This window comes from Anas acuta, chromosome 1 (assembly GCF_963932015.1).
Source record: "Anas acuta chromosome 1, bAnaAcu1.1, whole genome shotgun sequence".
Lineage (NCBI taxonomy): Eukaryota > Metazoa > Chordata > Aves > Anseriformes > Anatidae > Anas > Anas acuta.
Genome location: NC_088979.1, coordinates 126,320,545 through 126,336,527, shown reverse-complemented (window position 1 = coordinate 126,336,527; position 15,983 = coordinate 126,320,545). Strand labels below are relative to the sequence as shown.

Sequence of the window (15,983 nt, the reverse complement as noted above, 5' to 3'; positions counted from 1 at the left end):
TTTTTCTTTTTCCTTTCAATCAGACTGAGCCTAATTATTTTAAAGTGCGTTTTTGGATCTGCTCATTTCTTTTGATTGGAAATGAGTTCTGCAAAGAAAAAGGAACATTTACAAATCTGAATGCTTATAATGTCAAGTAGCTGCAGAAATTTAATGAACACTCATTTCATTGTAAGTGAAAATTTCACACAGGTGATTTGCCATTTTGTGCCTGTTTCATACGGGCACAGAAACAGCACTAGTATATTGCAATAAGCAGCAGGAACATACAAGAAAAAATGTATATGACAATTAAGACTGAATGGCTTGATGCAAGTAATTGCACAGTGCTCATTTGTACAGTTGTTCTATTTTAGTTTGAGTAAATCTATTGCATTTACTTAATATATGTGGAAAACAAGAATTACCAGTTATTGATATTGGCTGACTGAAATTTTCTCTTTGGATGTTTTTGGATTGGATGAAACACAGTAAGTTTTGGTGTTGCATCCAACAAATGTCAGGGAGGACTCCTCTAGACATCAAGTGGATAGATATAAGCAGGACATCAGAAACTGGGCAGAGGAAGACCAGAACTTACAGAGAGACTAAGATCTCGTTAACACAGGTGCTGCTTCTGGCCATACTTGTGAATGTCCACATAATAAGGAATATAGTTGGTGTTAGCCATTGAGAGCTTCTTGTATAATTATCAGTGGTCGTAATGCCATGGGATGTCCATGGGCTGATGCCCCACAGCCATGATTTTGCTTGCTGCACAGCAAAGACATATGAATTTGGTTTCTTGGCTGAAGCTTCTGTTGAAGCTCCTTGGCTGCTGCTTATTTTCCTGCTTGCTTTTGCTGATGGATGCCCACACAACTGTTTATGTCCCTACTTCAAAACCCATCCTGGAATTGATTGAGCATAAAGAGGGAAGGATCATTTGTTGTTTTGGAGTTGGTGGGGGGAGTTGCTCGGTTTCTAAGAACAGCCTGTGCTATCAGAGTTGGAGAGCTTTACAGATGCAGTCTTTCCATCACTAGACCACGTTCCCCATACTGGTAAGAGCTGAGAAACTCCCCATACTGGTCCAGATAAACTTCTACGACTATTTCCGCTTGTTGGAGTGGAGATGGCAGGGTAGCACTGCTGATGTGTTTCTCTCAGATGCATGTGGTGAGGTTTTGATCAACCATTGAGTAACTAGGCTCTGTCTTTCTGGAGATGGCAGGGAGCTGTTCAAGGTCATACTTCATGTCTTCTGAGAGCTTCTGTTTGCAACCACAAGGATCTTTGTCCTTGCTCTTTTTTAGCATGGACAGGAGGTTTGGTTTGCAGAGACAACAGGCAGCTGACAATACCCAGGTAAGGGCAGGCAAGCTCAGCATGTGGGCCACAAAGGTTGTGTCACTGGGATCTGGCAAAGTACTTGGCTGTACCTAGATTCCACAATAACAGGGAAGAGAATTTACTACCTTCAACTGCTTTTTTTGCCAGCAAAGAGGTTTGAGCATCACTTTATGATGCCGCCTTTGCCACAATAATCTGTTCCTTACTCACCTTTAGATTGGGTAATTTGCAGTTCATGCTGCATGGGGCATATTTGGATAACGTTTAGAAACTCCAGTGAGGCTAGATGCAGCTGCTCGCTTGCACAGTCAATTGTCATGGTAGGGATTAAACTCACAGGTTTACCTACTGCACCTCTCCATGTGTTTTCTTCTGGTTACTGGCTGGAGTCTTGCTGTGAAGCCCTCCTTGATTCAGGATCCCAGCTGTTGTAGAAGTTGGCTCTTCCCATGCTCTGTGTACCGGGGATGTCTGCAAAGGCTTGTAAAGACAAATGAAAAGTCACAGTAGGGTGTCCTGCTGGTGGAATTTTCTTTCTCCTTGGTTTGGTGGAGCCCCTGTTAATTAACTTCCAGAGAATGTTGCAAGGATATTACACAAGACCATGTTGGAAGGGGAATATATGGCTTTTTTTTTTTTTTTTTTTTTTGCTGTCTTGGGAGTTTTTTTTTCTGGATTCCCTTCATTTGATATTTATGGATATACATTTAAAGCTCATTTTATTTCTTATAGGAGATATTTGAAGCTTTCTCAGGCTTCCCAATACTTCTTAATGTAATGCCCTTTTGCAACATCTTGCAGATTGGGCAAACTTTATCTCTCATGCTGAATTTTTCTATCCTGATTGTTTCATTCTGAAAGAAAATACCTGCCAGAACAGTTTAGTAGTTCTTAAGTGTTTAGAAGAAAAAAGATGTTATTTGTCTCATTGAAAAATTCATCATGCTTTTTCTTTGAAATTTAGCAGATGGCTTTTTGTCAGAAATGTGCTTTTTGCCATCCTGCTGAAAATCTTCCCAAATTTGGCTAAGCTTATATGCCTTTGGGAAAAAAAAAATCACTCTCCCCAAATAACAAAGAACTCTTAACATTTTACTAGTCACATCCTCTCCAAGAGTCTGTCGGCACTGGGTAGAGACAAGCTTTCTTCTTTTTGCTCCTGGTCTCAGCCCACAGCAGCACAGACTTCTATGGAGACTCTCACTCAGCCTCCAAGTCAAAGCACACTCAGTACAAAAGGAGCTTCTGGATAATTTAGTCACTGAAAAAAATCAAGTCTTTAAAGAACTTAGATGTGTGCTAATTTTTCAAGATACTTCCATGTGGCTAAACTTGGAGGATTCTCACTGTGGCAGAGCTGGCCCTAACTCAGAGTCTGTCTCCTTCAAAAATTTGAAGTCGCAGATCAACCAAAGCGAGCAAGAATTGTTAACTTGGGCAAAAATAGTGTATTTTTCATTAGCCAGGTATTTGGAAATATTTTGGTAGATATTTTCCCCATGACATTTTTGTTGGAATCAGGCCCTGTGCTGGAAAGTTTCACCCCACCTGTTAAAGCTTAAGGGAGCGATAAACAGCTGAAAATAGCTGAAAACAGGGTCTCAAAGAAGTATCAGGCAGTCTTAATAATAGGTAGTTATATCAGCCACATCTGTAAAATGTATTGTTGGTAAAAATGTACTGGCTGGATTGTGTAAGAGTCACCCAAGGCTGTGTTAATGAAGAGTAAAGACTATTGTACTATATTTTATGCTGGCACTTAATTAAAGTTGAATGAAAAGCTTCAGTTCTCTCACTTCCTAATTTCTGATGCCTGAAAGCTGTTTCTGCAGCAACACAATTAATTCATCGTCACTGTATGAATGATCTTGTTTTCAAGGGGAGGTTAGGGAAGAGCAAGAATCTATAGCTCGGAGGTTTCAGGAGCATCATGCAGTGGAAAAGTGAGGTAACTTGCAGAGGTTACAGCTCTGCCGGGGAAAAGTCTGTGCCTTTATGCCCCTTGTGCCTCCTCGTAGCCCACAGAATACTGCACAGGGCTGGAGGAGAATCTTCCCGACGAGCAGGTCCTGAGGGCAAAGTGTTGCAGAGTTCTGCTGCCCAACAAGGGGTGCCATGGTGTTTCCTATGGGGTCCCCTGTGTTGCAGTTGACCTCCTAGCTCAGCTTGTAAATAAAATGAACTTTCCTGCTGCTCAGCCCAGGAACTCTGAGGAATGCAGGGACATTTCCTGAACCAGCCACCTTGGATGCTTCCGATATTTGAAACTAGTTCTCAGTTGTTCAGGAGCAAAGAGGTGTCTTAAAAACCCGCATCAGCAAATGGGGGTGGGGGAAGTGTTGAGAGAGAGAGGTTGCTTAGTGTGTAAACACATAATGGGAAATTTTCATGAACTTAAAGAGAAATGTCCCTATCTGAGGTAAAGCATATGAAAAATTTCAGCTTCAAAGTTGCAAGCATATGAAAACATACTCTTGAGAATGATAATGAAATCCTGCTGTAACTAAGCTGCACTGAGCTTTTCTAAACTTTTACTGTTCTACAGAGATAATTTGAGGGTGCTTTCTGTTTGCTAGGAAATAGCAGCATAAACCAAGAAGCTGAAATCAATGGAGTTATTTTAGATTTACACTGGTGTAACTGAGAGTGGAGTTTGGCATATAGTGCTGTAATGTTTTTAATGGGTGTTTCATTAAGAATTAGACCAAAAATATGCTACTAATAAACACCATTTAATTTAGAACCCTGCTGCTGGGTAAGCAAAGAACCAACACGTTAGTGTTTCTTTCAGAAACACATGGATGATGATTACCCTCATATGAATGCAAAGCAGTGCTCTGGGCTTCAGACAAGATAGTACAAGGCATCATGCCAGTATCATTTTAATGATAACAGTGATTTATGATAAATAGCTGCCCCGAGCTATTTGTTGAAGGTTGAATCACAGTTTTGAAGAGGCAGTGACAATTAGCCCGTGTAAACCTCAGTTTCATTACTCCTTTCACCTACCAAAATAATCATCAGGGAGTAACTCTTGGAGGAGTTTGAGAATGCTCATCGGTGTTATGGGTAGCAAAAATAGGCTCTGTATGGCATATCTGAATGGCCTTATCTGATAACTGATTTCCCAAAGAGTTGATAAGATCGAATCCAACACAGCTTGATGCAGTTCTGCAGGATGGGGATTGCACAGTGTGATCTGTTTTCCTGCTAGAGGGTGGGAACATTTCCTTTGCTGTTTCTTGAAGAGGAGAGGCTGGTAGGCAAAGAGTTAACAGAACTACTCACAGGAAGCACACAAGCTCCCTGTGCATCTCTTGGAGGATCATTGCAATGGAAAAATAAACAACTCAGGAAGTCACGAATTTCCAAAGCATCCCAGACGAGCACTCCAGTGTGCACAGTATCCTGTTCCCAGTGGAGCCAGCTGCTTCAGAGGAGGATACGAGCATTCCTGCTGTGTACAATTACGGGATATGAGGAAGGATAGCTGAATGGGTAGGGCATAAACCTGGCATTTTGAGACTTTGAAGTTAATACTCTGCCTTGTGACAGACCTGCCTTGGTTAAATACTCTCTTCACCTCCTTGGAAGAGCAGCCATCAGTTCAGTGTGTCAGCTTCCTAGCCACATGTCTGGAAACGGCCTCTCTGGCCTTGCTTTAGAGCATTCTCATAAAGCATGGCACACGTAGACATGATTTAACCTGGTTATTGCTTGCATTTCCCTTGAGTCTGTCCAGAGACTGCCTTGCCTGCATTGTTGTGCCCCAGACCTCCTCATGGATAAGTATACTGAGGATTCCAAGGTGCTTTAGAAACTACAGCAGTGGTAGGTAGATGAGCTCTTTCCTGTAACCTTGGAAAAGAATTTTATAGGCAGAAATTAGTGAGAATTAGGGTTATCTTTAAAACATAGTTATGTACGTGCTTTGAGCAAAGGGTTATTTTAAATGATCTCCACAGTTCCTTTCCAACCTCTTAAGTGCACTGAAACACAGAAATGATTATCTCATGTTAAAAATGTGTTCAGATTATATCATCAATAAAAACCGGCAAGGTTAGATCTAAAATTAAGCTGGTGGAATTGCTTGTGGAAGAAACTCTGTAAAATGATAGCAGCCAGAAGCATTGGTCAGGTTCAGTCTGTGTGATAATGAGGTTTATGTGCACACATCTTCCTTCTAGAGCCCAGCTTTCAGGGTTGCAGCCCTGAAATGACAAAAGTTGTTGTCCTCCCCTGCATCAGCAGTAGGGGAAGGGTTTTCAGGCAGAGCCAAATGTAGGCTTTTACACAGGCACAAGTCCCTTTAAAAAGTCTGTTCCCTGATGGCAACTGGTGTGTTCTGAGTGGTTTTGAAAATCCAAAGCATATTTAAGGGCCTGAGGTAGAAAGAAAAAGGAACCAAGCTTTTCTTAAAGTCTTGTCAAAACAGCTGGCTATGAGCCCTTGAAAATGTGGAGTCAGGCTGTTTTGAAGACTGGATCCATAATAAATTACATTTAAAATATCTCCACTTAAATGTGCTACATATGTTAGTGCTGGGATTTTTTTTTCCAAGGTCTGAAAAGTTCCTTCATAAATATCCTTGCAAATTTTTGCACGGAAATGGCGTTTAGAACCACCATACTCACTCAAGAATTCATTTTCTGTTGAGCTGCAGTATAAAATCATGGAAATCTATCTTGAATGGATAGCATTTGAACATTGTCCCTAAAGCACATACACTATTTATTCTCTCCTTTGTAGTGTTCAGGGCCTGTGGTTTTGGAACCAAGTAACAGGACTTGCTGTATCTTATCCTGCCTTATTTGTTGCAGACCACATTTTGTATGCAAGGAAACAACAGACAAAATAGCCTCCAAAGAAAGGAAGAATGAGATAGTTTCCTAAGTTGTCTTTGCCTGAGTTGGCAGCTGCTCTGGTTCATTCAGCTTTTTGTTCCCCAGTGAGTGCTGTGCGTGTGTAGTAACAATGGGGTGATGCAGTTACACTGTAGGCTAATAGCGGAGTTCCGTCAAATCCATTCATAAATGCAGAGGAGGGTGCAGTGCTGTGAGAGCCAGCCAGCGCGCAGAGGAAGTGAGGCCCCCGAATAATGAGCTCCACATCACAAACATAGCTGTCAGAGCTCAGGGGCTGGTGATAGACTGCGATCATCTGGTTGGAGCCTTGCCCCAACCTACGCTGCTGCAGATGTGTGACCTGCTCAAGTTGACAGGGGAAGCTGATAGCAGCCGGCAGATTCCTTTCCGTATGTCCTCTGCTCTGATGCAGCTTTCTGTAAGGCAGGCAGGTTATTACAGCTTTCTCCAGAAATTCCATTTTTTTTAATAAGTGGTCACAACATTTAGTGCAGCAGCGTAAAAACTAAATTCACAGCTCTCATCTGACAGTTGCAGAGTATTCTTCTGCATGTTGGAGAGGGATTATCAACTAGAAATCGCAAGTCACATTAAGCAAGGAGTATAAATTCAAGCATGGCATCTGCCCCTGGATCACCCTGCCAGTGTTTTGGCTTTACTCTCACTTTTTCCAGTTCTGAAAACATTGTTCTCTTCTGTTGCTATGAGAAATACCACAGGAGCAACAGGAAACCAGCGAACTGGCTGTTTAAGCAAACAGTGGAACTGAATCTAGAAAGTATACTGTTGAAAGTGCTGAAAAGACTGAAAAATTGCAGAGAAAAGTGTGCCATCTTTCAGATGCTTAATGCTAGCTATGCTATATATTACATTATTACAATAATGTAACAATAGTGAGTGAAGACATTCTGGCATGGATATGAATTTTTTTTTCAAGTAAGATGTCCTCATTAGTCTGCATGAAATGCTCTTTGGAACAGCAAATTACTATTCTCTGTACTTTGTAGATGGAAAAACAGAGACATAGAAGCTTATCTGTAATTGATGCTATTTGTTACAGTAGCAAAAATAGGCACATTTAGGAGGGAAAATATGTCTGTTTTTAAACTGCATCCATTAGATGTGAGATCACTGAGATACAATAAATGTAGTAAATGGGCATAATATTCCTGCAGCTGCTTTTCAGGCTCTTGTTTGGGAGAATGTCAGAGAGCTAAAGGACAGTGTTCTGCAAACGAAGGCTCTAGTTTGGGAAGGAATCCCTGTTTATGTCAACAATGAAGCATGTGCTTTGGAGAGGTTTGAATTGAAGCCTAAATGTGAACCAGCAGAGGAATCCAGCCCTCTTTTGTATCTAGGAATACGGATGACATGTTTCATGCTGGAATTAATGTAAATCCCAACTTTTCAATGCATGTCTAACTGCTGCTTTCTTAGGTTATCCAAGCAATGATTTCATGACAAGCGAACAGTGTTGTCACTTAAAACATCTCCAGCATCCTTTCCATTTATCATACCAAGTCTTGCACCTAAAAACAGTCCTTTTCTGGTTTCCTTTTTGCAATTAGTTTTAAGAAAGAGGAAGAGATCTTTAAAGCAGTCATCAGGGGTGTTAACAGTTATTTGTGAAGTTGTTAAGTTGTTAATCTATATGTAGAAAGCTTTAACACACACACAAAAAAAAAAAGGGCCAGAAGAATTTTGCAGTGTTCTCAGCTTTGACAATTTCAGCATGCAGCAAAGCATTCAGGGTTTGTATCCAGGCTTCTAAATCTTGTCAGGAGATGCAAGAGTATAAAGAAGTACCCGGTGCAGCTACAGCTCAATATTTTGGATTATTTGTGTGCATATGTTACATATATATTTATATATAACAACAGCCCTACTGTTACTCTTCTGCTGTTGGTTTTAAGAGAGTAGGGCTGCTGTTCAGTTTTCTGAAGTCCTTGAGAAATGATGTGCGCCATGATTTAGTGTGATTGCCCTCAGCCTTGTCATTGCAAAGGATTTAATGAATCTCCCTTGCCATTGACCTAAGCTCGGCACAACTTGGACTGTAGTAGCAATGGCTGGCGTGTTGGTCACTGTCAATTGGAACTGTGTTTTCACTGGAGCTGCCAAGCTGTGCTTTTGACAGCTAGATGTCCATACTTCCCTGGTAGGAATCTGAGATAGGGCATCGCTTCTCCTCAGTCATTTCCCACTCGTCTATCAGAGCTATTTAACTGAATTGGGCTTCTGTTGGTGCTGGCCTTACTCTTGGACTTCATGGTAAAGCTAAGATCTTGTCAAGAGTTAGGTAATATTTAAATTTAGCAGAATTGAAATGGAATGTCGTTAGAATAATAATTTTGCAGTCTGGGTTCTTCTTAAAACGATGTTGTAACACATCTTCTCTATACGTTGGTATTTCCATATGAACGCCATCTTGGATAAGCAAAACAGTGCAAGGTTCAAACGAGTTTATGCACACCAAAGTGTTTCCCAAAATTTCATTGATAAAACAATTAAACCAACATTAGGAGTCTTGCCAGAGTAAGGCTAAAACTGCAGTGCAAAAGGGAAATCTGAGAATCACAATATACAATATATTGTGTCTTAAAGCACTGTGGAAAAGACAGGAGATAAGTTCATCACCAGAGCTTACTTCTGCAAGGCATGCCTTCCTGCCTGCTGGAGTCAATGAAGAGCAAGTCTGAGAGAAACTCTGGTGTTTGCTGACACAGGGAGCTCAAGTCTTGGCAAAACTGGGTGTTACATGACCAGAATGAATCCAGGGATGCATTATCATTTCTCAGCCCTGCCTGGCTGCAAAATGAGTCTAGTGGTTTAAATATGTTTTAGAGTGGTCGTTATCATTGGAGTAAGTGCAGTGATAGACAACCACAGTTGCCTTACAGTCACAGAAGCTCTGGATTGATTCAACATGGAGAAAAGGTAGAAAAGATGTATGAATAAAATAAATTACCTTATTATGCTAATGGTCCGCTATTGGCATTTGAAAGAGTGGTGTTTTCCTTTGTGGAGAAGGTGGTAGACTGCTACACTGAGGGATCTGGTGCAGAGACCATTATCATCCAAAAAGTACAATCTATCAACTTCAGTTTGGACATGGTGCCATGGACGATTTGAAAATGTCTATATGTCTATGGCAGAAATAGAAGTTAAGGTACTAGAACAAGTACAAAGCCCTTCAAAGTCCCCTGTTCTCTCTCCCCCACCCCCCACCCCTTATTAAAAAACAAAAAAATATCAGTCTGGTCATGGCCTTGCAAGATGGAAAAGATGCCTTGCGCCTCTTTAACTCAGTGAAGTTAGGTGGAATGGGTACCCCATGTGAACAGGTTGTTTGGGTCATGATGCCATGATTCTGGAGATTGGAGCAGTCAGGACTGAGAATCCCACTGATTATGAGTGTAAAGTGAGAGGGAGCCTGTTTGCTGGGTCAACTTGAGTGGGATTCCTCAATGATAGCTTGCTAATTGCAATCATTTTCATAATAACATTATAAACATTAGTTTAAAACTGGAAGCTGGGGGACAATTTAGGTCACATAAATAAATGATGTGTTGAAAAGTTCAAGAAAATGAATTGTGTATAATATTCTGCATGATCTTTCCTACTGCTTATGCTTTCTTTCAAGACTGTCATGCATGGAAATGGAAATTTTCAGTTATTCGTTTGAATAACTAGATCCTGCCATAGTGCTGATGACCCCTCCTTCCAATCATTTTCACTACTAGCGTTTCTATCAGAGCCATGAAGTTACTCTTCATCACACACAAGAAAGCATTTATGTTCTTTCAAATGCTTCTCAGGTGTGCTTGTAAAACCAGCTAGATTTCAAAAATTCTCCACCCCACTCTACAAAAACAATAACAACAAATACAAAAAGCAAGTACAAAAGCTAATTGCTTTTTTACTTCTGCACATGCTGAAGTAAAAATAAAACTATGGAGTGGAAAGTACCTGAACTATTTTCATCATTAAAACTACTAGACCATAAAGAAGAATGAGGAAGTTGATCCATGTGACACACTTAAAAAACAAAAACAGTCCTACAGTATTCTAAAGGATTGGCCCAATCCCTATGTCGCAAAATCTAGGGCCATTACTTCAGTCATTATGCTGTCTTTCAAGGAAGATCTGCTGAAAATAGTGAATTTCATACTTTTTTTCTTTGATAGATTTTTAAAGCTTGAATTTTCTCTTATCAGTACTGTCTAGAGTTTGTAAAACGAAAGTCCTCTAGTAAAATGTGTACACGTGCAGCAAATTCACATGAAACTTCAAGGGGTTAATAACACTGTCTCATGGGAAGGCCCAGTTGTTTTCCAGGATATTTTTTTTTCCTTTTTTGTATTGTATCACTTATCATTGAATTGCCAGGAAGTTCCACTGAGGCAAGCAGAAGCAGTAGCCCCATCTATAAAATAAACCACCTTCTATAACACACTGCAGTAATTGGGTGATGAGATACTCATATTAAACCCATCTTTTCCTCTCACCTGTAACATTACCATCCATTGGGTATACTTCATGGTGGTTACAGCTAGTTGCACACTGAGGCTGTGGTTCAAGTGCAAAATGTGGTTTTAGGATTTGCTGTGTAAGAATTCAAGCAGTTTGCTCACATCATTGGCCATGTGTAAACTTTGTCTGCTAACTCCAGTTTATTAAAAAAAATAACAAAAAACATTGACAGGTTTAGTTAGTAACTCATCTGACAAAAAGCATGTAGCTCAAATGTGTCCACGCCGCTCTGACTGTGTTGTGTCAGGTTTCATCTATTGCCCTGCAGATAGTATGTTGAAAAGGCATCATGTGGTCTGAATACCTTGGCAGAAGTGGTCTTAGGAGCCTGTGCATGATGTTCACAGAATTATTGCGATTGGCAGATGAAATAGTACGCAGATCCAGGACTAATGGTTGCACAGCCACAGTCTCAGGTGGATGATTTGGTTGTATCTCAGTCATCAGTACTGAAGAATCTGGACTAAATCTACTGGTATGTTCCAGCTCATTTTGCTGCATGACTGAGATTCACTCATGAATCTGGTATTGAGGTTTTTCTTCTTACTAGATTTTGACTGCAGATCTTGACAACCTGCAAAATAAGGTGACACCATTTTAAGTTAATGCTGGCCAGCCAATTTCAGCTTATGGATGGATGCTTTATAGGTGAGACTAAAAAGAATGTTTAACTCAGATTAATAAAAACAGAGTTCTAGCATGCAAATAGCAACCTATATATATATATATATATATATATATATATATATATATATATATATATGGAAGCTATTTCACACTAAATGCAACATGCTTGTCATCTTTCCATAGTTTTCTTTGTTTTAAGGACTCCTGTGGTACATGATTTTATGTTCAAAACATAAGTGTAGACCCGACCTAACATGTGACAATAAATACATCAGTGGCTTGTGGATCCCTGTGTAATGTAAAATTCATGTAAACTGTGGCAATTTCAGTCTGGACTGCTTTATTGGTTTTATGTACAAAATGAAGACATCAGAAATGGCCATTTTTTGTATAAAATTACTAAGAGATTTTAGCCTCTTCATAAATTAAATGAAGCATTATGTTGACCATTACAAGTTTTTACAATTACAGTGTAAATTATCATGTGTAAGGAGCATATATATATATATATATGTATATATAAACAGGCAAAGCAGGCTCCAAATGCTCAGGCCTTATGTTCCATGTGTCACCACCCTTCCTTCCCCAAGCCTGGCTGTAAGGAAATTGCCTCATTAAGCTCTCTAGTCAGTAGCTGCTTGTAAAAAATCTGGCTTATTTTCAAAAGGCTGTGTTATTTTGAAATTTTGCACCACTGTGCTTTAAGAGATTCGTATACAAAAAGAGCATTATGACTACAATCTGTTACAATAGTCTACAAATTGGTGGCTCTGCTCTTTTTTCCATTTACGGCTCTGATCCTGCTCAATTTGGCCATCAACTTAAATGGGAACAGGTTCTGGATCTCCTCCAGGGAGACTTGCTGCAGCTGGAAGTGGCAGCCCATGGGCTGTAACACTCCAGGACTCCCCCACCAAGGGGACTCGTCTGTAGCAGCTGGGATCGGGTTGTGCTATCTCTGTGGCTGAACCTCTGCTTTCTGAGAAGGGTAGCTCCCAAACCAGGGTCACAGAGTGAGAATCACTATCAAGTGGAGCTGCACAAAACCATGTCTGATCATGTGCAAGGTGCCTTTGGCAAGTATGTTGCAGAAAAAAAAGCAGTGTAGGTAGGGGTGCTTTGCTGAACAGAGCAGAATCGGTCTGAAAACATTGATTAGGTCTCTTGCATTTTCTCAGAATCTGTTCAGGAAATCTCAGCACCTGTTCCTACAAGCAAGAAGCAGTTTCTACAAGCAAGCGGCAGTTTCAGTCACACACACATAACTGCCTGCCAGTGTAACTGCATCAGCTTTGTACCCTTGAAATGACTTGCTGCTATTGCCATCTCACAAAGAAGTGAATGATTGCAATGGACCTGAAACCCACCCAAGCTAATAGTGGGGGATTTTCTTTATCGGAGTTTCTGATACCTTTTGGCAGTCAGGTATTTCGGAAGAAAGGACAAGGAATTTGTCCAACTCCCATCATTAAACAATCAGTTCAAGTACTAGGAAATCACTAAGTCCCCAATAATAAAAGAGCAATACCCAGCTATAAACAACATTTACCTGATTAAATAAAAGTACACATTCTTACCTTAAAACAACTAGATAGATTTGCCAGCAGCAGGAAGGTGGAAACAGAGGGAAGCCTTTCTCCTTACCTTCTGTTACAGTGACAGGAAAGGAAGAACCCTATGAGGTGAGGCATGCTAAAATCTTGCTTGTTTGTTATGAATCTTATTCATCACCAGAAAAATCCACTGTGCTCACATTTTATTGCATCTTCAAACACATTTGTCTTGTCCTCTCACTTCTGAGGCTTCCTGCTCAGCTCCAAGCAAGCTAGATATTAAAGCTTCCCTTCTCTACAGGAGTGGGAGTCCAGCAGACTGCAGTTCCCTGCCTTCTGGTGGGAGCCAAGCACAGATGTGAGTGTGAGCAGAGACAGGCTGCCTAGTGTCCTGCCTGCCAGACAGCTTTGGGAGGTCGGATTTTAGGCGTACCCTCCTCAGTCCTACTCAGTCTGTAATTAAGCAGATTCATGAAACATGTGTTTGGTAACTGCGTGTTTTTTTGATTAACCTCCTGCTGACACGGTTGCCACATGAGGAGTTTTGCAACGTGGAGTGCTGGGAAAGGCAGCAGGCGCTGGTGTGGGACAGAGACAGTGTGCAGCGGGAACCCGTACGGCAAGCCCAAATCCAGTCCACCCAGGGCTGGCACTAGAACAAGCTGATGTCCTGTCTCCAGAAAGTGGGAAGCAGTGATCAGGAGACTGCCAGTGTGGTGAAGGCACACACAGACTAGCATTTTTTAATATAGCTTTCTAGCCTGGGTGCTGCTGTTTCTCTTGAGTTCTCATTTCCATAGTACCCTGAAAACCCCTGCATCTAGACTGGGTGCTGCTGTTTCTCTTGAGTTCTCATTTCCATAGTACCCTGAAAACCCCTGCATCTTTCTGAATTTACTTGGCATTTCAGGTACTCCATGATTCTCAGTCCCACAGTTATCTACTGGGTGGCAATGACACTAATTATGCATTGGCTGTGGTAGGCAGTGGTTGTGCCCATGTGATACCTGTGATAACTCTTCCAGCTGCATCATTCTTGCCCAGAGCGTTGGGATGAACTGCCGGAGTAATAAAAATCGGGGCATGACCCTGAGCAAACTCTGCTCTCTCCAGAACAGGAGAGAGGCATAACTTCTGCCTTCTTCCAAAGCATAGACCTTTTCAGTCTTAAGGTCTTCAAATGAAGTTCATCATACTTGCCAACATCTGTATTAGAGTAGCAAGACTTTTGAGACTTTGCTCCCAGCTTCCTTCTTGTGCTGTCCAGAGCTAAAACTAAGCAGGTGCTATGAGAAGGGGGCTCCCATCTTCTTACAGAGGGAAACTGCACCTTCATTAACTGGCAGATGAAATTGCTGAGCCACAGTCCATCATATTTGAGAAGTCATGGCAGTCCAGTGAAGTTCGCACTGACTGGAAAAGGGGAACCATAAACCCCATTTTTAAAAAGGATAAAAAAGGAAGACCTGATGAATTACAGGCCAGTCAGTCTCACCTCTGTGCCTGGCAAGATCATGGAGCAGGACCTCTTGGAAACTATGCTAAGGCATATAGAAAATAAGGAGGTAATTGGTGACAGCCACCATGGTTTCACTAAGGGCAGATTGTGCCTGACAAATCTGGTGGCCTCCTACAATCTGGTTACAGCACCGGTGGAAGACCAGCTGAGATCAGCTACCTGGACTTGTGCAAAGCATTTGACACTGTCCCACAGGCATCGTTGTCTCTAAATTGGAGAGATGGATTTGATGGATGGACCATGTGGTGGGTAAGGAATTGGATGGATACTCACACTCAGAGAGTTGCGGTCAACGTCTCAATGTCCAAATGGAGATCAGTGATGAGTGGCATTCCACAGGGGCTGGAACTGGGACCATCACTGCTTAACAGCTTGGTTGGTGACGTGGTATTGAGTGCACCCTCAGCAAGGTTGCCGATGACACCAAGCTGTGTGGCGCAGTCAGCACACTGGAGGGAAGGGATGCTATCCAGAGGGACCTAACAGGCTTGAGAGGTGGGCCTGTGCAAACCTCATGAGGTTCAACAAAGCCAAGTACAAGATCCTACAGCTGGGTCGGGGAGATCCCAAGCACAAATACAGGCTGGATACAGAATGGATTCAGAGCAGCTCTGAGGAGAAGGACCTGAGGTGATGGTTGATAGGAAGCTCAGCATGAGCTGGAAAGGTAAGCTGGCAGCCCAGAAAGCCAACCGTATCCTGGGCTGCATCAAAAGAAGTGTAGCTGGCAGGCTGAGGGAGGTGATTCTCCCCTCTGCACTGCTCTTATGATACCCCACCTGGAAAACTGCGTTCAGCTCTGGGGCCCCCAGCAAAAGAAGGACGTGGACCTATTAGAGTGAGTCCAGAGGAGGGCCTTGAAGATGATCAAAAGGCTGGAGCACCTCTCCTGTGAAGACAGGTTGAGGGAGTTGGGATTGTTCAGTCTGGAGAAGAGAAGAATCCAGGAAGAGCTTTTAGTGTTTTTTTCAGTATCTAAAGGGGGGCCTACATGGAAGATGGAAAGGGAGTCTTTGTCAGGGCCTGTAGTGATAGCACAAGGAGTGCTTCACAGAGGGTGAAGCATGGAAAAGTTCAGCTCCAGTGACTGAAACTCAGGAAAGTTGCTAGCTTATTGTGGAGGTTTTTTTGTTTGTTTGTTTTGTTGTTTTTTTGGGGGGGAGGCGTAGATACAGTACAGCTGCAAACCAGTGAACTTGACTACTAGTCAAGTTTTTCTTGAGCAGCCTTATAGTTCCCTGCTTTCAAACCCAAAGACAAGGATGGGGAAGACACAGTCTGCCCCCACACATACACTGTGTAGCAGTTTTTTAGTATCATGCTGTTTCACCGTGGTGTTACTCACTGTGATAATTCTTGCTGAGGGAACAAATTTTGGGGTCTGACTACACACAGGTAATTCAGATACTTATATTTCAATTACATCTCTTTCTAGCTGGGCAGTGTTGGTTTTAGCTCATGTGATCCACGTCATTGAATATTTCTGTCTTTAATACAGCCAGCGTCCCATCCAACCCCTTTTTCCTGTTCAGTTTGAAAAGCCATCTTTCACAG

General features: G+C 41.7%; 1 protein-coding gene and 1 long non-coding RNA gene across 3 annotated transcripts in view; one reads left to right on the top strand and one right to left on the bottom strand.

Moving 5' to 3' along the window:
• Positions 1 to 15,983, top strand: part of CCND2 (cyclin D2) — a 41,631-nt gene that overhangs the window by 18,747 nt on the left and 6,901 nt on the right. The window lies entirely within an intron of this gene.
• On the bottom strand, positions 10,847 to 13,320 carry LOC137841377 (uncharacterized). Its single transcript, XR_011088596.1, has 2 exons — positions 13,002 to 13,320; positions 10,847 to 11,304 (listed from the first exon to the last, which is right to left on the bottom strand). It is a non-coding gene; the product is annotated as an uncharacterized lncRNA (long non-coding RNA).